This window comes from Apodemus sylvaticus, chromosome 3 (genome assembly GCF_947179515.1).
Source record: "Apodemus sylvaticus chromosome 3, mApoSyl1.1, whole genome shotgun sequence".
In the NCBI taxonomy this organism is placed as follows: domain Eukaryota; kingdom Metazoa; phylum Chordata; class Mammalia; order Rodentia; family Muridae; genus Apodemus; species Apodemus sylvaticus.
Window position 1 is genome coordinate 2333466 of NC_067474.1, and position 25281 is coordinate 2358746.

At 38.2% G+C, this 25281-nt stretch overlaps 1 pseudogene; it reads right to left on the bottom strand.

The window, feature by feature from the left end:
- LOC127680453 (ubiquitin-conjugating enzyme E2 G1-like) overlaps positions 1–25281 on the bottom strand; it is a 107732-nt pseudogene that overhangs the window by 44278 nt on the left and 38173 nt on the right.

Below are 25281 nucleotides of genomic sequence, written 5' to 3' on the forward strand. Positions count from 1 at the left end.
GTCCTGGAACTCACTTTGTAGACCAGGCTGGCCTTGAACTCAGAAATCCGCCTGCCTCTGCCTCCCGGAGTGCTGGGATTATAAGCATGTGCCACCACTGCCCGGCTATTCTCTGTGTTCTTTAAAGAGGTTTTGACCCTAGATCTTCTTTACAAATCTACCTTAGACCTATCACTTCTTTCCCAATAACCCAACAGAAACCTCACTAAGATCTATCTGATTCTCCTTTAACCACTATCTCTCTAAAATATGTCCTGAGCTTATACACTAAACTGATACTGAGTTTAACTTTCTACATGTTTTAAAAAAGGCATTTAAAATTTTTATGTGTAAGAGTGTTTTGCCTGCATGTATGTCGGAATAACACATGCTTATCTGGTACCAGAGGAGCCCAGAAAAGGGTGTCAGATCCCTTGGGACCAGACTTACAGACAATTGTGAGCTATCCTATATGTAGGTGGTACTGAGAATGAGGCTAAGTCATCTGGAAGAACAGCCAGTGCTCTGAACAACTGAGCCATCTCTCCAGTCTCTTAAAAAAACTTATTTTTATGATGTTTAATTATGGGAATGGAGTGAGAGGTATAAGTGCAAGTCCCCAGAGAGTCTAGAAGAAACTATCAAATCCCCTCAATCTAGACTTACAGGCAATTATAAGCCATCTCATGTGGGTGTTGGCAAACTGAATTCCAGTCCTCTGAAATAGTAAGCACTCATAACTGCTGAGCCAAGTATCCAGTCCCTAATTTTCCGTATCCTAGTTTAAAATAGGAATGAGTGCACATATTCAAAGTCAGGGAGACTCTAGATAGACTTCCCAAGTATTTCCTGTTTCCAACTCTACAAAATGTATGTGACCTGCTCCAGCTTTACAATCAATCCTACAACTATAATTACAACTTTTTTGTTGGTGGTGGTATTGTTTTTGTTTTTGGACTTGGGGTTTTTGAGACAGGGTTTCTCTGTATAGCCCTGACTGTCCTGGAACTCACTCTGTAGACCAGGCTGGTCTCGAACTCAGAAATCCACCTGCCTCTGCCTCCCAGAGTGCTGGGATTACAGGCGTGCACCACACCGCCCGGCTTATAATTAACTCAACTTATTTGTAATTTCTCTACTACTTCTTTCTATTCAATACTGATAAAGAATTCAACTTTCTATTACACAGTTACAATTTCACTATAAGAACCTTTATCTAGATATTGAACACTAAACATCCTTTAAGGCCTTAAAAATCATCTGTTTCAGATTAAAACTATAAAGCTCTTTGTCTTTCTGGGATATGCTTTAATAGTCTAGGTAGGTGGAACCTGTGGAGGCTAACACCTTGGGAAAGAAAAGATGACTTACCTACAAGTTTTGAACTCATTTACCTAACTTGAATGAATACCCAGTATTTCTGGAGTATTACAAGGGTGAGTAAAATAAACTAGCTATAGGAATCACATTGTAACTTCACAAGCAATACATAAAAAACTTGCACAATTTAAAAACCAATTCTTACAGTTATCTCTCCAAGTGATAGCTGTAGTAACTGAAGAAATCACTAAGTAATTAATTCTGTGTTCAATAATGACTTTACAAATATTAACAAAGAGGAAGAATGGCTCAGCAGTAAAGAGCAGCAAGTGCCTTATTCTGACCCCTGTGGATGGGCAAACACACAAAAATATAAATATTTTAAAATGTATTTGTATTATTCTTATTTATGTACATGACCAAGACATGTATATGCAGGTATCCAAGGAGCAGAGAGGAAGGTGCCAGATCTCTTAGGACTGAGTTACAGACAGTTCTGAACTGCCTGGCCCTAGTGCTGGAGTGCAAAAGAAGCAAGCCCTCTTAATTATTTAGTCATCTCCCTAGCCCCATAAAAATAAATCTTGGGGGAAAAGCAAATATTGACTAATTCTCATGAAAAGTCTCTATTCTTGTCCTAAACGGTTTCCACATTCTACACATTTAATCTTCCTGAGTCTCATATACTAACTACACCACCATCTTTCTGTTTCAGATGAACTGATCATAGCTAAATAAAGCTTTCAACACAGGTAGTGATTAGAATCCCATCTTAAATTTTCTCAAAACAACAACAACAACAACAAAAACAAAAACACTTCCAGTTCCCTCCTGTGTCAACCATTCCTTCTCCACTAAATTCAATCTCAATATTAAATATGCTAACAATTCTGCAATTTTACCAAAACAAAAATGAAACACCCTAGCTTCAGGTGCTTCCTTTTGCCCTTTGAGGTACAATTTAAACAGTTGTTTTCATTTCCTATACTCACTTTCCTTTCATTCTCCCAAGCTCAGACCAAGCTTTGGCCCACTTCACTGAAACTGCCACCCTCAAAGTAACAATCATCTCCAGTGGCAACCTCATCCCTACCTTACCTGACCTCTATGTAAAACTTCCTTTGCTTGTCTTACAGACCAACCAAATTTGATTTTGTTTTGTTTTCCTCACTCTTTTCCTATCCTCCTTCAGTTCCTGTGACTCTTAAAAAACTAGTGCACAAAGATTTAAGTTCTTTGTATCTACTACTTATTTCCTTATTGAACCATTTAGCCTCAAGAGGAGAGAGAGAGAGAGAGAGAGAGAGAGAGAGAGAGAGAGAGAGAGAGAGAGTAAAAGCCAACATTCACCCCACTAATACCAAGACCCCATGTGCCCCAGGCAATGTAAGTCCCTCTGCCCACTTCAGAGCTTCTGTGCTGGTTCTTCTCTCCACCTAGAAAGCTAGTCCCTCAGACAATCAACATGCTACCCCCAACCCATCCACATCACCAATCTTCTCACTCATCACTAATAGGTTAGAATTCCTAACTTAGGGCTGGAGAGATGGCTCAGTGGTTAAGAGCATTGACTGCTCTTCCAAAGGTCCTGAGTTCAAATCCCAGCAACCACATGGTGACTCACAACCATCCGTAACGAGATCTGACGCCCTCTTCTGGAGTGTTTGAAAACAGCTAGGGTACTTACATATAATAATAAATAAATCTTAAAAAAAAAAAGAACTTCTAACTTAATTGTCTAGCTCATTATCTCTCTTATGCTAGCAAGAATTTTATGCTGTTCATTCTTTGACTTACTTTATGTTGCTATTCTGGGAAGTATGCACTCAAATTATTTGGTAAATTTGGAATTAAATCTAAAGCTTTCATTTTATATATCAGAAGTTTAATGCTAGCAAGTCAAAATTTTACATGATCCTATGACTTAAAATATTGAGACTATAACCAGGGCAAGCCCTCTTGGCCTACATAGGAAAAAGAGATAATTTTACTACTGTTTTTCAAACTTTTATTTTTGCAGGTGGGGAGGGGGATCCCACTAGTAAATTTCTCTTCAACTGCAACAGATAGCCTTTTGTTGCTAGAGTAGCTACCTCTGGGGGGGGGGGGGAAATGATTATTAGTATTTAAAAAAAAACTAGGGAAAACAAATGTTAAAACTCCACTGGGTTTCTAAAATAACAGTAATGCTTTAAGACGGGGCCAAGTCACTATTCAAAAGTAAATTAGATTTGTTAATGTGAGGAATTAATAAGAAAGAACAAATATAACAAGAAACCCAATCAAGAAATATTTTCTTTTTTGGAGGGGGGTCAGTTTTTTTCAAGACAGAGTTTCTCTGTATAGCCCTGGCTGTCTTGGCACTCACTCTGTAGACCAGGCTGGCCTCGAACTCAGAAATCCACCTGCCTCTGCCTTCCAAGTGCTGGGATTAAAGGTGTGCGCCATCACCACCATATTTTCTTAATTTCTTAAATCAATTAGTGTGTGTGTGTGTGTGTGTGTGTGTGTGTGTGTGTGTGTGTGTGAGTGAATGCCACTAGAAAAGGAATTTTTTTTGCAATATAAAGTGCATACTACATGAGTCCTTTTCCTTTTTCACACTTTCACAAATTGAGTTCATTCCTAACCATACATCTAAATAACCTAAGCATATGATTTTCCTTTCCTAATTTTTTGTTTTTCAAGATAGGGTTTCTCTGTGTATCCCAGTCTGTCCTAGAACTTGCCCTGTAAAGCAGGCTGTCCTTGAACTCAGAAATCTGTCTGCTTCTGCCTTACCACCACCCAGTAACAGCTTTTTAGTAATGTAAAAGAAAGAAAGAGAGAGAGCGAGCAAAACAAAAAACAAAAAAACAAAAAAACAAAAAAAAAAAAAAAACAGGGCTAGAGAAATGGCTCAGAGGTTAAGAGCACTGACTGCTCTTGCAGAGGTCCTGAGTTCAATTCCCAGCAACCACTGTGGCTCACAACCATCTGTTATGGGATCCAATGCCCCTTTCTGGTGTGTCTGAAGACAGCTACAGCGTACTTATATAAAAAACAAACATACAAACTTTTTGCTCAAATGAAGTACTTGGCAGGTCTTCTTTATGAGTTGCCAGCATCGCAGCTCTTAGTAAAGGGTTATTTGAACACAGGGATAAGGAAGCATTACAACTTAAGTGACTCCAGGCTACAGTATGAATACACCAAATAAAAGGATGGTTTGTATTATGGGTAAGTAGAACGGGACAATTTGGGAGTTCATCCTAATATTCAGAAAGGTATACAATTTAAAACTCAAAAATAGTCTACTCTGGAATTGTCCATTAACTTTCACATATTGAGGTTTATTTCAGGTAAATGCAACATCTGAAAGCAATGTGATGCTTCAGACTACTAAATGATTCCGATCTTAGTTCAGAATCCCAGCACTCAATGTAACACCCGGGTGTGGCACTATACTCCTGCAATCTCTGTACAAATAGAAACAGTAGAATCCCTGTAGTTGCTGGGCAGCTTTTCTAGATAATCATAAGCATCAAGTTCCAGGTTCAGTGGAAAATACCATCTTAAAAATAAAAAAAATAGTAGAAAAAAATTTTAAAAGCTGGATATAGTGGTACCTGCCTTTAATCCCAGCACTTGGTTCACTGAGGCAGTTGGGTCTCTTGAGTTCAAGACTAGGCTGGTTTACAACAAAGAAATGAAGGTCCAGGTCAGTAGGGGCTACAGAGAATTCCTGCCTCCTCCAAAAAAAGGAGGAAGAGGAAAAGAATCAACAAAAGAAGAAAGTGGGAGAGAAAATTAGAATTAGGAGTACTGGCTACTCTATCAGGGAACCTAGTTTGAATCCCAACACATGGCTGCTTACAACTATAATTTAATCCAGAGGATACCTTTTTTCTGGCTCTTAGGCAGGAGGCAGAGGAGTAGTTCATAGAGGCACACAAGCAGGCAAAACACCCACACATACAGAATAAAAAGTAAAAATAATAAACAGTTAAAAAGTAAAATGAACTAAGCATAGGTGGATTGCACCTTTAATGCTAACCCTCAGGAGGCCTAGAAAAGTGGATCTATCTCTGAGTTCAAAGCCAAATGGTGCTTGAACATACTGAGTTCAGGACAGTTAGGGCTACTAAGTGAGACATTGTCTTCTTTTTTTTTTTTTCTTTTTTAAGTGGGGTTGGGGGTGTGCTAAATAAAGTATTAAGTGACAGATGAAGATATTTAACCTGACACTGAAATCTGCCTATACATACATGTACATAAACACGTACACCGAAACACTTGGTTCTTTACTATGCCCTCAGATAACTTGATTCTAAAACATCTTAAGATGTCTAAGGGTGTTGTGCTGTTAATAACTTTATTGTTATGTTAATAATAAGTCATTGTGCTTCAAATCCCAGGAATTATTCTTTTATCTGCCCATATTGTCTCAGTATAATCTGCCCAATATGAAGTCTTTCAAGCTACCAGTACAGTGATGGTTAATTATTTGCTTGCTTTTACTATGAAAAGGTGTTCTAAATATTTCCAGTCCTGGACTTATAGTCATTGCTCTAGGTAGTACTGCTTTTTTTCAGTGGGGAAAAAAATCAATATATTGTTGTACTTTGTAACCTATTCTCTTGGAATTGTTTTTTTCTTTTTTGGGGGAGGGTGGGGAAGAAGGGGGAGGAAGGGTATGTGTATTGGGTGTTTTGCCTGCTTTTGTGTCTGTTCACCAAAAGCCTGCATTGCCCATAGAGGGCAGAAGAGGATATCAGATCCTCTGAAATTGGAGTCACACAATTGTTATATCCTATGTAGGTGCTGGGAACCAAAACCAGGTTCTCTGCAAAAGTAACAAGTGCTCTTAACCACTAAACCATTTCTCCAGCAAATTTATTTCTTCTCTTTATTCTAGTCAATATAAAACACCCAGCTAACTAATAAGACAGCTTTGCACAAAACTAATCTACCCCATTCTAATAAAGACTATCCCAGATTAAGGAGGTAGAAAAATAAAAGGCAAAATTCAGCAGAAAATACTTTAACTTGCAAAGACAAAGTAAAGCTTCTTTTCTTTCTGAAGCCATCATGCCATCCAGACTAAGGAAGATCCAAAAATTACCACAATTCAAAACTCAGATAAGCGTTGTTAGGTGCACTTAATATGGATACTAAAGATCAAGCTTCGACTTGCAAACATGCGCATTAAAAAATTGAATCAGTTTACAAACAAATTATTTCATTATTAAAGTGGCATGAGACATTTGGTGTTCTCCCAAAGAACCTGGGTTCTGTTCCCAGCACCCATTTCAAGGTTGTTCACAACAGTCTGTAACTCCAGTTCCAGAGAATCTGACATCATCTTTTTTGGCATATAAGACATCTGCACCCATGTGGTGTACATAGACATAACCAAAAATAAATCTTTCCCAAAAAATGTCTTATGCAATCTGACACAATCCAGGTATCCAGAGGGGACAGGTAAAGTGACAATACTAAACAGCCAGACACAAATACAATAAAGTGCCAGATTTAATGGTATATGCCTTTAATTCTAGCCCTTGAGACACAGAGACAGAGGCAGACAAAGGCTGATGATGTCTATGTGTTCCAGACCAGCCACCTAAGGATAGTTAGACCCTGTTTTAAATTTTTAAAAAAAAGGAAAAAAATTAAATCCTGGCCCCCAAGATTATTTAGTATCCATTCCTTTATTATTTTCCTTACATTTCTTTAACTGTATAGTTCGCTGAAGTTTATAAACACTGTGTCTGGTTAATCTTATTATATAATTTTTAAATTTTATTTGCAATATTTTATCATACAAATCATGTACTATAATAAAATCATAAAATTAAAAATAGTTGGGCATATCATTATATATACATGGCATAATATTCAGTAAAGATGCCATTTAAAATAAATATAAAGAATGAACGTTTTCAATCTAAGTCTTGACCAAAGTCTAGTGGCCTAAAAGTTTAAGGGTTGCTTAACTTGGATTTTAATTCTATTCAACTGTCATTTTATAACAAGAGATATAGTAGGGTTTTTTTTTTATTTGTTTTGGTTTTTGAGACAGGGTCTCTTTATATAGCCATGGCTGTCATGAAACTCCCTATGTGAATCAGGCTGGCCTCAAACTCAGAGATCCTTTTGCCTCTGCCTGTCAAGTGCTGGAATTAAAGAAAGGCATGTGCCACCAGCCCTGGCCCTCTTTTTTAAAGAGTTATTTATTTTATACACACATACACACACACACACACACACACACACACAGTTACTGTCTTCAGACATACCAGAAGAGGGCATCAAGATTCCTATTACAGATGGTTGTGAGCCACAATGTGGTTGTTGGGAATTGAACTCAGGACCTCTGGAAGAGCAGTCAGTGCTCTTAACCGCTGAGCCATTTCTCCAGCCCTCTCTTGGACACTTAAAAAGAGATTTAAAGAATTAAGTAGGCAGGTCTAGGACACAGTACTTGCCTAGGAAGCACAAAGTCTTCTGTAACAATGTACAATAAATACATAGTAAATAAAAGTTTCTTCAGTCATAGCACCAACAAGCATTTGGTATTACATTGCTAGTGCTTGGAAAAACAAACAAACAAACATCTCCAGATTTACCAAGACTTGTTTATGCCTCTAATAGTCACCTATTATACAACTCTCATCTTACAGGGGAGTATCTCTTGCTGATCTTCAAAGCATGACAGCAGAGATGGCTTCAGTATGTTGACACACAAGTAAAAAATAGAACAGATTTCAGGGACTCAAAATGAAAAAGGCAAAGGAAGAATATAACAAAACCACAAAATGGAGATGAGTTCACATAATTTGCATTTAAAGTGCTGAATAACTCAACTGTACCTTTTAAATAAGTTTTACTAAAAGTAGCACCTATTACTGATATTTCAACAATATAGAGTTCAGAATTGCTTGTCAATACAACTTTTAATTTTACTTTTAATTACATGATTTTTATGTGTGCTTGTACATGTGCAGCATACCACAGTCAGAGGACAACTTGCAGGAATAGTCTCTCCTCCTATCATCAAGTAGGTTCAGAGGATCAAACTCAAATCATCAGATATAGTTACAAATGCCTTTACCTGCTAAGTCATCTCATTAGCTCAACACAATTTAGTTTTTATAAATTGATTTTATACCATTAATCTGAAGACTAATTTTAACTCTCATGGATGCTTTCTACTTTCTCAAAGGCTTTACATGAATATTTTTATACTAATTAAATAAACACTAAATTTTAATAATGCTAGTTCACAATAAGTATATATACTAAATACATGAATTAGACAGCCAATAATGCTCAGGTCCCACTGTTCATCATAGATGAATTGCTGCAGTAAGTTTTCATAAGTAAAGCTTGCAGTTTTGACAAGAACCAAAGTGAATACAATGAGGAAGATAAGTAAGCAGAGGTGAAGGAGAAGGAGAAGGAGAAACAAAAATGTCTGAGGGAGGGCTGGAGAGATGGCTCAGCAGTTAAGAGCACCGACTACACTTCCAGAGGTCCTGAGTTCAATTCCCAGCAACCACACGGTGGTTCACAACCATCTGTAATGAAATCTGATGCCCTTTTTTGGTGTGTCTGAAGAGAGTGACAGTGTACTCACATACATAAAATAAATAAATCTTTAAAAAAGAAGATTTAAAAAAGAATGTTTGAGGAAAAAAAAAAACACTGGGAATGCTAATTTGACTAGAAATTCTATTATCCAAAAGATTGCTTAGGTGCTGGAGAGATGGTTCAGTGTTAATAGCACTAACTGACCTTTCAAATAACCACAATTCAATTCCCAGCACCCATAACTAGCTATGTAATTCCAGTACCAGAGAATCTGATGACCACTTTTGGACTCCAAGAGTGAATAAAAAACTTATTTACAATATAATGTGCCAGTAGCCCAAAACAAGTATTCCTTTCCTAACATCCCCAAAAGAGATTAAAATTAAACGGATTCTTTTAAATGACATTTTGTTCTGTTTTGTTTTGTTTTGTTTTGTTTTGTTTTGTTTTTCAAGACAGGGTTTCTCTGTACCTGAAACTGGAAATCCACCTGCCTCTGCCTCCCAAGTGCTGGGATTAAAGGCATGCACCACCATTGTCAGGCAAAATTAAACAGATTCTTATCACTACAATTCATTTAGCATATATTTACTTAGTATCTACAATATGCCAAGTTCTACAAATACGTTGTAATAAAATGTAGTAGTTATTAATGCTGCTGTTAACAGCTAAGGTTATCTTATTGGGCCTCAACATAATTGTGACTAGGTGTGTGGCTAACATAACACTGTGACTAGATGCAATTAACACCGTAAAACTCACAATGCATCAAAATCATTTGTAGTCAAGAGTATTTAAATTACTGTGCAGGAGCTTCCAGAAAGCTCTACCAACATTTCAGATGATGGTTACTCTGTTACTCAGTAATATCATGGATTAGAGATGCTTGCCAACTTTAACAAATAAAGAATCCCCTGTGTTTGAAGCCATTGAGATCTTAAGGTTATTTGAGGTTTCTCAAAACTTTTTGGTTTTTTTTGTTTGTTTGTTTTTGTTTTTTTGTTTTTATTTTTTGTTTTTTTTTTTTTTGTTGAGATAGGGTTTTTCCGTGTAGCCCTGGCTGTCCTGAAACTCTGTAGACCAGGCTGGCCACGAACTCAGAAATCTGCCTGCCTCTGCCTCCCAAGTGCTAGGATTAAAGGTGTGCACCACCACCACCACCACCACCACCACCACCACCACCACTACCCAGCTTGCCTTTTTGTTTTTTTAAGGTTTGTAAGTCCCACACCCTTTCATGAGCATTTATAAGTAGTTACCAATTGCTGGAGGAGGGCTTCATGAAGTTCCACCCCCTCTCTGAGGATTCATAGGCAGTTAGTGGTTGCTGGAGAATGGTGAGACGTTTTCCTCAGTGGTGTAACCACTGGTAAGATATCTATGCTCCTGTAAGTAACACTGGTACATACATACAAATATACATACATACATACAGACAGACAGACAGACAGACAGACAGACAATCAATACAAGGTGCTGAAGAGATGACTCTGCAGTTAAAAATGCTGGCTGCTCTTCCAAAGGATCCAGGTTCAATTCCCAGAACTTCTGAGGCAGCTCACAATTGTCTGTAACTTCAGTTCCAGGATACTCAACACCCCCACAGAGACATATATGCAGTAAAAGTACAATGCAAGGCAGAAGCAGGTGAATCTCTTTAGTTTGAGGACAGTCTGGTCTACAAGAGCGAGTTCCATGACAGCTACAGATACACCTAGTGTCAGTTAATTAACTAATTAATTAATTTTACGAAGGCTCAACACAAGGCTATGTGTAAGTTACAAGGTTACCTATGACTAGGTATCTGACTTCAGACTGGTTAAGACACCCTAATACATCATTCTATTTAATTTTTAGAAAATGGTCATTCAGCTGGGCGATGGTGGCACAGGCCTTGAATCCCAGCACTTGGGAGGCAGAGGCAGGCAGATTTCTCAGTTCGAGGCCAGCCTGGTCTACAGAGTTAGTTCCAGGACAGCCAGGGCTACACAGAGAAACCCTATCTCGAAAAAAACAAAAAGAAAGAAAGAAAGAAAATGATCATTCAAACCCACAGAAAACTTTCTAAATTCTGTTCAACTAACTTAGTGATTGATTATTCCCTTCCTGTTCTTGGTACAACCTTATTATATATAGCAATGTCATATTTTTTAAAGCAATGTCTTAATGTAATTCCAAGTACTTTGAAAGTAAATAAACCCAAGTTAAGGAACATAGATACAAAGCTACAAATACAATCTTTTGGGAGTGGTGGCTCATGTCTGAAATCCTAGAACTGGAGAGGGTAAGGCAGACAGGAAGATAGGAAAGACTTCAAGAACAATTTAGGCTACATGGTGTTTTTTTTTTGTTTGTTTGTTTGGTTTTGGTTTTTTGTTTGTTTGTTTGTTTTTGAAACAACAAACAGGGTTTCTCTGTATAGCCCTGGCTGTCCTGGAGCTTACTCTGTAGACCAGGCTGGCCTTGATCTCAGAAATCCGCCTGCCTCTGCCTCCCAGAGAGCCGGCATGCGCCGGCGCCACCACCACCACCGGGCTCTACATAGTGTTTCTAAAGGTCACTTTTATAGGTGGGAAATTTTGCTCAGTTGTTAAAGAGTACTAGCTGCTCTTGCAGAGGACCCAGGTTCTGTTCCTACCACCCACATGGGCTGCACACAATCATTTAATGCAAGCAAACCAAACACTTGTAAACATCAAGTAAATTTTTAAAGGGTTCTGGGGGCTGGAAAAGTAGTTCATCAATTAAGAGTCCAGGCTACTCCTCCTGAGGACCCAGGTTTGATTGCCAGCACCCACTTGACAGTTCAGAACCATCTCCAATCCCAGACGATCTGAGCCTTCTTCAGGCCTCAGCAGCACCAAACATGCCTATGGTACATGTACATGCAGGCACCCACACACCAGAGCATAATTTTGTTTCGACACCTTTTGCTTTGTTTCAAGACAGGATGTCTCTGTGTAGCCCTGGCATTCCTAAAACTCACTCTGTAGATCAAGCTGGCTTCAAACTCAGATTTTCCTGCCTCTGCCTTCTGAGTGCTAGAATTAAGACATGTGCCACAACCACCCAATTTATTCGGGTCCTTATGGCAGGTTAGGTATACAGCTTTCTGTCTTCTGGGGAAGTGGGGAGTTTAAGAGACTCCAAAACATGATATTTAAATTGTTGCCACAAGAGAGAAATAACAGGAAAGCAATAAGCAAGTGGTTTTCAAAAACTATCTTTTTATCTCTCCACCAAAAGCATGTGGACTGTGATTGTTTCAAACATATATTTATGTTAAACTGATAGAAATTCATGAAGCTTTCCATATTTTTACGGATTTGTATTCAGCTATAATGAAAAATGAAATTATGGATTTCACAGGAAAATAGAGAAAATTAAAGTATATTCAGTTAACCCAGACACAGAAAGATAAATAGTATACTTTCATATGTAAATCTTAGTTTCTAGTTGTTAAATATGTGAATTTAAATGAAAGCAAGATGAGAGGCAATAGGACACAGATATGAAAGCAGATGGACTGATGGGAACAGACAGGTTGATAGAGATATGGGTAAGAATCAGCCAAAACTAAGTATATATTAAAAATGCTGTAAGGAAACCTATTACTTTAGAAGCTAATTTTTAAATTAATACTTTTATAACAGTATGTCACAGATCATATTGGTGCCAGTAGAGCCCAGAAGAGGGCATCAGGTCTACTTGAACAGGAGTTACAGACAGTTGTAAGCCTCCCTCCCCTACCATGGGTACTGGAAATGTGGAGTCCTCTATGTAAGTACCTTTAACTATTGAGTCATTTCTCCCATCCTTTTTAAGTAATATTTTCTTAAACATGTGGACAATATTGATAAAAGTAAATGGTTTTCAGACTGCAGTCTTTATCCAAACACATCCACATATCTCTAGACTACAAAAAATAATTGGTTTACAAGAATATGGATTAGTTTAAGCCTTTGGCCAATTTTTGGGTGGGGGGAAGTGCGGGAGAAAAAGAGGGAGGGATGGAGGGATAAAAAGAAAAGAAAAGCTAAACTCATCTTGGCAAAGCTGAATATGGCAGCAAATCTCAAAATGGGGTAGTGGTGGTGCATGCCTGTAATCCCAGCACTCTGGGAGGCAGAGGCAGGCGGATTTCTGATTTCGAGGCCAGTCTGGTCTACAGAGTGAGTTACAGAACAGCCAGGGCTATACAGAGAAGAAACCCTGTCTCAAAAAAAACCAAAACTAAAACAAAACAAAACAAAACAAAACAAAAAACAAAAAACAAAAAACAAAAACAAAAAAGAAAAGAAAGAAATCTCAAACTGCATTTACTGCCAAGGATCTATAAAGCAGTTATATATTATCTAACTGACCTACTTAAAGTAAACTTAGGGTAAACATCTTCTTGAAATGAAGTCTTAGGATACTTAGGTATCACTTAGTAACAAAGGATATTTTCAAGAGCTTAGTGTTCTGCATTGGCTGGTGATCCCTCTCCACAACCTAAGTGTGCTAGACCACTTTTAAGTATCCCCAAGCAAGGGTTGGGACAGGATTTTGCTTTTATTCTCCTGGAAAAAATAAAAACAAACCCCTGCCCAACTCGCACTTGTGTGTGTGTGTGTGTGTGTGTGTGTGTGTGTGTGTGTAGCAGAGAAAAACAAAACATCCAGCTGATGTTCCTTTTCAACTAGTGTCCCAAAAGGAAAAACTTTCTCCTCCACACTGTCTTAAATACCCTTCAACGCAAAGACCCTCCTTCCTGCTTACTTATGTTCACTGCTTGTGGGCTGATTACTTGCTCACTGCCTCTTGACCTCGCACTGACTTTGGTTCTTGGAGTAAAGGTGTGTGATAGTGCTGAGATACACCACCACAAAGTCTTTTCAGTAAATATCAAAGTCTTTGGGGATTCATAGTATGATCAAATATCCTGCAACACTCAAGTGCTGTGGGCCATTTCAACTTTACTGTTTTGTCTCACCCCTAGATGCCACAGCAATAGTTTACCCAACTCTCTAGTATACTATTTTATAGCAATTACAAAGATTGACTGCCTTCTTTACTAAACAAAAGCATTTTTACTAGTGTCTAATAAACCCAATATTTAAAGACAATTCAAATAAGAAAACTACTTTGAAAAAGAATTAATTCTTAGGACAATTTTCTAATTGTCATTCTAGTAATAAAGGACAGATAGGCAAGTAGACAGATGTTCAATATAATATAAAGATAACTAATTTAGAAAACTCTCAATGGAGTTAAATTTTACCTAAAAGTAGGCTGGAAAAAAGGCTCAGTGGTTAAGAGTACATGCTGCTCTTCGAGAACCTGTGTTTAGTTCCCAGCACCCTTGTAAGGTGGTAATTCCACCAATTTCAGCTAAAGAGAATCAGACACCCTCTTCTGGCCTCTGCAGGTATGTATACCTGGCAAACACATATATATGAGTACACATAAATACATTTTATACACATACACACAAATAAAACACTGGAGGGAGGATGTGGGGGTGACACACTCCTTTAATCCCAGTGATAGGGAAGCAGAGTCAGATGCATTTCTGTGACTTAAGGCCAGTCTGGTGAACAGAGCTAGCTCCTGGACAGTCAGGTTTACACAAACAAACCCTGTCTTGAAAAAAACAAAAACAAAAACAGTAATAGCTAGAAGTGGTGGCATTCACCTTTAATCCTGACAATTGGGAAGAAGCGGGATCTCTGACTTTGAGGCCAGCATGGTCTACAAAAGAAAGTTCCAGGACAGCCAGGCTACACAGAAACCCTGTCTTGAAAACCAAAATAGATAAAAATATGAAAAAGCTGGAGATGCTTTAGCTGTTGGCAGCACTTGCTGTTTTTACAAAGGAACCCAGACTGGTTCCCAGGACTAACATGGTGGCTTTAGAACATCTGCAACTTCAGTTCTAAGGGATCCAATGCCTTCTGACCTCTGCTAGCACCAGGTATGAATGTAGCACATAAAACATATGTGGAGCCGGGCAGTAGTGGCGCACGTCTTTAATCCCAGCACTTGGGAGGCAGTGGCAGACGGATTTTTGGGCCAGCCTGGTCTACAGAGTGAGCTCCAGGACAGCCAGGGCTACACAGAGAAACCCTGCCTCAGAACAAAACAAAAAACAAAAACAAAAAACAAAAACAAAAAACTCATACATGGAGGCAAAACCACCCATTAACACTCACACACATTGGGCTGGGAGATGGCTAAGATTTAAGAGCACTGTCTGCTCTTCCACAGGACCTGACTTCAATTCCCAGCACCCACAAGGCAGTTTGAAACTGTCTATAACTCCAGTTCCAAGGATCCAACACCCTCACACAAACATACATGCAGGCAAAACATCAACACACATAAAATATAAAATAAACACACATTAAACAAACAAATCAAAAACATTTTAATAAAAATAAATCTTCTTTGAAAATTTTATCTATAACATTTTGAAGTAATAAAGGATTCATAGAATATTTCACTTTGGGCATTGTTAATTCTCCAATTTAAACTATTTATAAAAATATGCACCCAGGGACTGAAGAAACCGTTTAATTAAATTAGAGGATCAATGTTATCTACTCAAACCACTATAAAATAACCACATTATCTTCAGAGTATTGTCTTACCCTTCCTACAGAAAAAAAATAACTTTTTATCTAGCTCATTTTAAAAATGAAATTATGAAAGAACCATTTTAAAGGAAACCAGTCACAATACCTCCCTTTTCGCTCCAATGTTATTTATTACTTGACCCATAGGGTCTATACTGTAATTTAAAAAAGACAATAGTCTCCAAGGGCCCCCTGGAATGATACACACAGTAAGTGAAAAGTATTCTAGTTAGAGGAAGGCTGAGAAGAAAAGGGAGTATAACAATCAAGACAGAGATGGGTAGGGCATATGTTTCAGGTATTTTGGCTTTTGATTGTTGTTGTTTCCCCTGTTTTCATTTTTATACACAGTTTCCTAGCTGTCCTAACATGCCATACGTGCCTGGCAGAGTTTGATCTCTAGACCCATAGTAGAAGAAATGAACACATGTAAGCTTATATGTAAGCGTATGTGTATGTGCCCTTACACACACATTCATAGCCACACCATATACACAATAAACAAAACTTTTAATAAGAAATTAGAAATGAGGACTGGGGTGATTGCAGAGTATGTAAAAGTGCTTTTTTCTGCCAACACAAGGACCTAAGTGCAATAAATTAAAAAAAAAAAAAAGCAGGGCATGGCCATGTATGCTTGTAACCCACACATAGAGAAAAGATAGAAACAAGCACATATTAATGGAGCTCACTAGCCTAGCTAAGACCTTAATCTTCAGGTTTAGTAAGAGACCCTGTCTCAAGGGCTGATACATAAACCAGACAGCGATAAAGAAAATGCCTGATGAGTCTCCTATGCTGCACAGGCCTGTACCTCCATGCACATATTACATATGCAAGTACAGGCATACAAATCAGTGGTAGGGATGGGGGGGGAGGGAGACAAAAGGAAAGGGGAAGGGAAGAAAGAAAAAGCGAAGAAAGTAAATTTAAAACGATTGCCAAAATGAAAAATTAAATGGTCAGTCTAAATAATAAAACAGGCATAGATGAAAACCAAGCTACTAATCTGGAAAATAAAGGTGAGGATGAAGTGGAAATATCTGGTTTCTTTAACAACTCAGTTGTGTCGTGTTTTTTTTCTGCAAGCTGTTGTGTGAGAGAACATGCATGTGCTGTTTTGCTAAAAACAGACACTTCAGAGGGTACATGATGTTTAGAAAGGACATAAATAGAAACTCACAATGAGGACACTCTTGCACTGCTACATGCCCGCAATGCTTTCCTGGTCTTAGAAACACACAAAAGAACTTCTCGTAGTATTCCAGCTCATTCTGGCCACTTTCCTGACTTGTGCCATTTGGCAGAGTCTTGCTGTTTCTGCTGGATCATGCTGCCACTACTGATTCATGTTTGGTACTTGCTATTGAAATGGACTGCTGATATCCTAACATCAAAGAATGGACTCGTCCCAAGGAATTACTTCTGAACAGTCCACAACACCCTTTCCTATTATCCTTCTTTTTCCCCTACCCCTGGTTGATAGGTTAGAAGAAAGGTTGAAACATTTAAGAACCCTAGATAAAGTAGATTTTGAAAAATCTAAGCCTTCAGAAGGAAGTCTATATGGGTAAAAAGAGCAACATTTAAATTTTGTCAAGCCTTCACAATCATGTGACCCAACTCGCAGCATTAGGAAAGTTGAGAACCACTGGTATAAGGGGAGTTCCTAAACAATATAGCAGTTAGTTATTTCTGGGTGAATGATTTAAAAACAAACGGCAAAAACAAACAAAATAAATGGCTTTGTCCTCCCCTGTCACAACTGCAGAGCTGGTGGCACCAAGAAACAACAGTGAACGTGTGAAAACTCTGCAGTGGTGGTAGGAGTTTTTAATCAAGAAGTTATTTCACTACTTTAAAAAAACATATACTGATGGGTTACCAACTTCTCACAATATCTTAAAATTGAAGTGTGAGTTTTTGTGCACTTACTAACATACTAATTTACCAAGCATTGACATATAATATGATTGGCATTTACTTAAGTCAGTATATCTGGGTTTGATTTGTTGGCTTATGACTAAATATTTTTAGTGTGCCAAGTCTATAAAGTGTTCATATGCCTTTACAAATCAGATTTACTCAAGAATGTTAGGAAGTGGAATTCAGAGTTCTACTTGTGAAGGAGCTTAAAGAAACAGAAACATTACTGTTAAGTCAGTGATAACCAAGTTACAATCCGGGAGAACCACAGAGGATCAGTGCCTTCGTCAGCCAGCATCAGAGAAGCTTCCTCCTGCAGCAGATGGGAACAGATAGAGATCTAACCAGACATTACACAGAGAGTGAGAGACACTGGGGCCCGAAATTGGATGTCTCCACCAAGCCCTCCATCAGCCCTAAATGGAATGTCCTCCCCTCTGGGTTCAGGGGACCTGGGGGAAGAAGATGTTAAAGAGCCTAAGAGCCAGAGGCGGGGGGGAGACACCAAGAAAACAGGGTCTTCTAAATCAGCTGAGTAAAGCTCATAGGAACTCACAGAGACAGAGCAGCATGCACACAGGGCTTACTCAGGTCTGCAGCAGGTCCTCTGCAGATACGATATGGATTCTAGTTCAGTGATCCTAAGGGATTCCAGAAGGTATGGACAAGTGTGTCTGATTCTGTAGCCTTCTCTTGGATCTTCTCCTTCTGTTGTTTTGCCTTAGACAACTTGGATGCAATGATTTATCTTATTATATTTTATTGTTATCTCTTAGAATCCTATTCTTTTCAAAGGAGACTGAAAAGGAATGGAGCCACACCAGAAAGGATATGGGGAGGAACAGAGAGGAGCAGGGGAGGGGAAAGCCTGATCAGGATATATTATGCAAGAAAAATTAATTTTCAATAAAAGGAAAAAAAACCTTTCCCCTGGGCATACCCTATTTCTGCAAAACATAAAGTATATGGTATATTTTAAACAGGATCTGTGTACACTGTTAAGCTGCTATGTGGTAAAAACTTCATTCCTATAGCAGGTCCTCCAGATAAAGCTAAAAGTTAAAACACATGCTGTGGCAGGTCGACATCCAATTACTAGAACTAAGCATGTCAGAGATATAATTAGTTACGACACTAGGACAGGCATGCATGTTTCAACACACACAGCTCAGAACAACGCTTTGGCACTGTATGAGAGAGGACTTAAACCAAAGACTTAAAGAAAGGTTACAGAGTGTGTATATACTTGTTATTATTATTACCTAAAACTTGCCACACCAAATTATTTCTTTTAAGTTATAAGCATATTTGATTTGTATAAACATCTTTTTAAAGACTTCTCAGGAGAAATGAAAAAAGAGAGAGAGACCTACTCCCCTCTTTCTCTAAGCCTTCCACATTAAAGAAGTTTATGTAAGAAAATTTGTTTGATAGAAAAAGAACAGGACTGGTGGGGTTGTTCAACGGACAGAGGTGCTTGCCACCAAGGTTGACAACCTGAGTTTGATGCCTGAGACCCGCATGGTTGAAGGAAAGCATCCAATCCCATGCACATGCATGTGCACGCATGCACACACACATTAAATATAAATAAAGGGAAAATATGTACCTTCCAAAGAAGTTGACCAAATGCACTTATAAATTCTGATAAAATCCTAAAATCTAATTACAGGCTTCTCAATCATGAATAAATCCAAATCTTGAAAATAAAACACATGAGGCAACACGACTTGATGTTGACAAAGTCTGTCTGAGAGATGTAAAGATACCTGCCCCTCAAACCAAAAGAACTATGTAAAAAAATTAAATGGAAGATGATTCTATCAAAAAAACTTAGTAGTAAATCACGACCAATTAGATTTTTATCCAATAATAAAATCGTAACATTAAAAAGATGTTAAGAGGCAGAACACGGAAGCACACATCTGTAAGTTCGTGGTGCTGAGGCAGCGGTAAGCCTCCCACAGGTGGCTGGCCAGGCAGGCTAGCTGGAAGGGTGAACTCAGGTTCAGTCAGAGCCCTCTCTCAACAACTGAAGCAATAGATGAGGCTATCAACATGGGCCTGTGGCTTCCACACCTGACTACAAACATTCTCAGATCACCTGCCACTCATAAATGAAGCCTCTTTCCTGAGAATTTTAGCAAATGTGTTTGTTTGTTGATAACATTAATACTAATACATAAATTCTAATCAAAAAAGTTCCAAAATGGCAAGGTGGAAACACACACAACACACACACACACACACACACACACACACACACATCACAAAGCAGATTTCAAATGTGACAGCTTTAGACTTCCCAAAACCTGCAAATGAAATTCCATAGATGATGTTAGGTGCAGTGAAGAGGACGTAGGCTGAATGAATGCTAGACACATAAAGCTTGTAATTAAGTGCATTCTCGAGTATAATCACCCACCCTGGAACAAGATCAAACATTCGGAACTTATTCAATGTAAAGCAGCTAGACCTTATACTCCCACAGGAATACAGCACATGACAATGAATGATGACCTAAATCCCATCTAGTAGGCCAAATGGCCCAGGAAGTCAGTGCACATGGTCCCTCCACAGACACTGTTAATTACGCCCTCAGGTTTCGGTCCAGCAGAGCTTACCATCTTAAAATAAGGCCTGCAGAGAGCCCTCTCTTCCATCACAGAACTATGTAAGAAGCCTGTTATGTAAGTTTTACAAAAGACTGAGATTTGGCCAAAAGAAAATGTACAGTAGGTTACAGCAAACAAGAAAAGAAAAGTACTAATGTTTACTTCCAACATGAGCGAGCACCTCAGAATTTTTACAGATCCAAAAGTTCCAATATTACAGATAAAGCTGGAGCAAAAGAAATGATTCAACTGCTACCCCACCCCAACCCTAAAAATCTACCCATTTTCTGGGAAGAATGTGACTCCCAAGTATGAATTCTGAACATTGTTTTTCTATTGTATAACAATAAAATAATTCTAAGATCTACAGATTCCATGCAAAATTAGTATTTTCTACTATTAAGAAAGGTAGTAGGATGAAGCAGAAGAAATTTTAACGGTGTAATTTAGCCAAAATCGCCCTAATTAATAAAAAATGCTTTTCTTTTTGAGGCAATGTCTCACTCTGGTCCAATCTGTCCCAGAACCCACTCTGGAGTCCAGAATGACTTCAAAATACTGATAATCCTCCTGCCTCAGCTCCAGAATGCTCAGATTACAAAAACAAACCACCACATCCAACACTAATTCTTTTCTTAATTGATACCCAAGAAGTCATAAAAATAAATGGGTTTATCAAAACATAATTTACAGGAGCTACAAAAGAACCAGTTATACATGATATGTATGTATATGTATGCATAATAATAAGTTAACTTTAAAAATCAAGGGACTAGAGAAATGACCCAGGGTAAAGTGCTTGGTATGCAAACATGAGCACCTGAATTTAGGACCTCCATACCCACATAAAACATGGCAATACACATCTATAATCCAAATACTGAGAGGTGGAGGCCGAGATAGGCTGGTTTTTGCTGGTTAGCCTTTGTGAGTTCCAAGTTCAGCAAAAGACCCCATCTCCCAAAGAAAAGCAGCAGAGGAAGACTGGATGCTACCTTCTGGTCTCCATATACACAGAACAGTCATGGGTACCTACATGCATGCGCATGTACTCAAACACACACATACAGTCCACATATAGTCCACACAACAGAAACTGTTTAAAAACTGCCTTTTATTTTGACATGAGTATCAGTATGAATGTCAGCCCCAGAAATACTTGAACAAATTTCTGCTTCCCCAGATTTTACCTTTCTAATGTCACGAGTATTTGTTTATGCACAACACACAGATTTGCTCAACCAAGAGAAAATATACAATGTAGGTTTATACGTCAGCTTTTACTTTTGAGCCTAAAAGCTCTCTATAAAACTGTTTAATGTCACAGGGTACCCCTGCCATCTCACATTCTGCTTAAAACTTTTCGTAGCTATGTGTGGTCACATATGCCCACAATGGCAACTCTTGGGAGAGCGAAGCAGGACTGAGCTGGAAACCAGCCTCACATTCTCAGCAAGACTCTGTCCCTGTAGTCTCTTCACAAGCTTTCACAGGCAATGGAGAATAGTATTTTTACTCTGAATTCATAAAATCTATCTTAAAGGAGAACTATCAGTGGTTTGGCAAATGGAGTTGGTTATTTAAGTCTATAAAACAACAAGTTGGTCAACAGAAAGATGCTACAACAGGCATGTATGTTAATCTTTATCTGCATAAAACTTCACATCAATTCTTACACAGCTCTGTTTTCTTTTTTTCAAATGTATTTGAAGTTCTAAACATTGTAGGGGAAGACACCAACATCAATGGGGTTACTGCAGGATACTTCCAACATTACACTTGCTCAAATGTCTAACTCACCATTTATAATTATTTTTGGAGTCAACTTATTAATTGAATTCAAAAACTTAATTTTGACTTTTCTGATCAAAAATGGAATTATATTATTTTATCACCAACCAGATGCATCATGTTATCCAATAATGATTCAGAAAGCCAAAACTTAGGTCACAGAAATCTTGATAGCATTACAAGAATTAGACATGGGTGTCTAAAATCAATTTCAAATGAATAGCTCTAAGGCAGGCATTTATAGCTATGGCACCATTACTACATGATCTTCCATGATAACTAATTTATCAAGAATAGTGTATATTTCTGCTTATTTGTGCTTTTTGATTTTCCCTACATATTTAGTAATACATTAATTACCTTAATAGATCATTCAGGTGTGTAGATCTCACCAAATACCTAATTAAAGTTCTTCAAAGGTTATGTTTTTTTGCTTTTTGAGACAGGATTTCATGTGCAGTCTGGTCTTGATCTCATGTGCACAGACTGGTCTTGAACTCATGATGTCCTTGTACTCCTGATCCTCCTTCCTCTACTTCCTGAATACTAGAAATATATTTTTTTGTTGTTGTTGGGGGGAGGGCATCAAACCCAGGATTTTGCACATGTTAGGTAAGCTCTCTACCACTGAGCTACTCAAGCCTATATTATACAATCTTATCTCACTTAAGAGGTTAAAGTCAGTGCATAAACATACTTCCAGACATTACATATATCATCTATTCCTGTATCTTCAAAATTATAATTGTAATTGCAGAGCATTACAACATTAAACTGTATGTGTATTATGTCCTAATAAAATTGTTTCTAGAAATTTCAATCATAGGAACGATAAAATTAACTAAGTTTATTTAAAAGTCTAGGCTATTCAAAATTATGGGGAAAATAATAAAAAAGATCTCAAAAGGTGGAAAGATCTCCCATGCTCATAGATTGGAAGGATTAATATAGTAAAAATGGCCATCTTGCCAAAAGCAATCTACAGATTCAATGCAATCCCCATCAAAATTCCAACTCAGTTTTTCATAGAGTTAGAAAGAGCAATTCTCAAATTCATTTGGAATAACAAAAAACTCAGGATGAAAAAAACTACTCTCAACAATAAGAGAACTTCTGGGGAAATCATGGTCCATGACCTCAAGCTGTATTATAGAGCAATAGTGATAAAAAAAAAAAAAACCTGCATGGTATAGGTAAAGAGACAAGCAAGAAGATGAATGGAATAGAATTGAAGACCCAAAAATGAACCCACACACCTATGGTCACTTATATTTGACAAAAGAGCTAAAACCATCCAGTGGGGTGGGGAAAAAGACAGCATTTTTAACAAATGGCGCTGGTTCAACTGGAGGTTGAACAGCATGTAGAAGAATAAAAATTGATCCATTCTTATCTCCTAAAGCTCAAGTCCAAGTGGATCAAGGATCTACACATAAAACCAGACACACTGAAGCGTGTAGAGAAGAAAGTGGTGATGAATCTTGAACACATGGGCACAGGGGAAAAGTTCCTGAACAGAATACCAATGGATTATGCTCTAAGATCAACAATTGACAAATGGAACCTTTTACAAAGGAAAAAAAAAGAATTACAAAGCTTCCGTAGGGTAAAGGACACTGTCAATAGGACAAAGCGGAAACCAATAGATTGGGAAAAGATCTTTACCAATCCTACATCTAATAGAGGGCTAATATCCAATGTATGCAAAGAACTCAAGAAATTAGACTCCAAACAATCAAATAAACCTTTTAAAAATGGGGTACAAAGCTAAACAGAGCTCTCAACTGAGGAATATCAAACAGCCAAGAAGCACCTAAAAAAATGTTCAACATCCTTAATCATCAGGGAAATGCAAATCAAAACAACCCTGAGATTTCACCTCACACCAGTCAGAAGGGCTACAATCAAAAACTCAGGTGTCAGCAGGTGCTGGTGAGGATGTGGAGAAAGAGGAACATTCCTCTTTTGTTAGTGGGATTTCAAGCTGGTACAACCACTCTGGAAATCAGTTTGTCAGTTCCTTAGAAAACTAGACATAGTATTATCTGAGGACCACTCCAGCATATACCCAGAAGATGCTCCAACATGTAATAATGACACATACTCCACTATGTTCATAGCAGCCTTATTTATGATAGCCAGAAACTGGAAAGAACCCAGATGTCCTTCAACAGAGGAATGGATACAGAGAATGTGGTACATTTATACAATGGCGTACTACTCAGCTATTAAAAACAATGAATTCATGAAATTCTTAGGCAAATGGATGGAACTAGAAAATATCATTGTGAGGTAACCCAATCACAAAAGAACACACATGGTATGCACTCACTGATAAGTGGATATTAGCCCAATAGTTTAGAATACCTAAGATATAATTGACAGACTTCCTGAAGCTGAAGAAGAAAGACTGAAGAGAGGGTGCTTCGTGATAGAATTCTTAAATGTTGCACTCAACAAACATAAGACTTGTGCATTGCACATGATGTATCTTAGGGCAAGATGGTGGCATCAAAAGCTGTGAGTGTCGGGGGGGGGGGGGCAGGTCTACCTGATGAGACTTGCCCAATAAAATTCAGACGACAGAAGAGGATGATGGGGAGGAGGGGTTGTTCCTGAGAATAGGTGCTGGAAAAGATCATGTAGCTGGGGTTGGGTCTGGATAGGGATCAATCAATCAACTGATTCCAAGGCCTATAGCACCTAAGCACGGGGCTCTCTGAGCAGGCTAGATCTCAGCTCGTCAACACATCTTTCTACTAATATTTCCCTCATTGCTCCACATCACCTCTGTAATTTCTTCATTCTCCCCTCCACCCACCTCCACTTAATCTTCTATATAGAACACAAATATCCAAATGTAAAATTTTAAATGTGAGAATTTTAAATTTTTAAACAAATAAAAATGTCTCACTTTAGAGCGAGTACTCTTAAAACTTGCACACTACTGAAAACTGAGACTAAAACTGTGCATAGGAAAGCAGTGAGCACAGGTGGCTCCACCGGCTTCTGTCTCACGGGTGCTATCAAGTGGATGTTGAGGGTCTTCTTATCTTTATACCTTCTCTTCTCGTAACAAGTCTGTCTCCATAAAGTGTTCATGAAGGGACAAAGAGCTGAAAGTTCAAAATAAGTATCACGAAAAAGTCAGTGCTGGTGTCAAATGACAGAGATGGCTTTCACTTTTTCATCTCTTGTTCATCAAAAAACAATGCATTGGAAGTCTGATATCACATAGTAGGCAATACTATTATGAATCTTTACTAAGTATCTAATATTGGCCCAAACGTAAGAGAAAAGAGAAGCAGAAAAGAAAAGAGGAACACACCAATACCAAAAGCAGGAGATGGCTTTCTCCAGTACTTTGTAACTAGACCCAAGCCCTTTCTTTAAATGTTGTGGCTCCTTCATCCTACAGGTCACAGTCTTTGCCTCTGGCCTGTCTCCATGGTCACCTA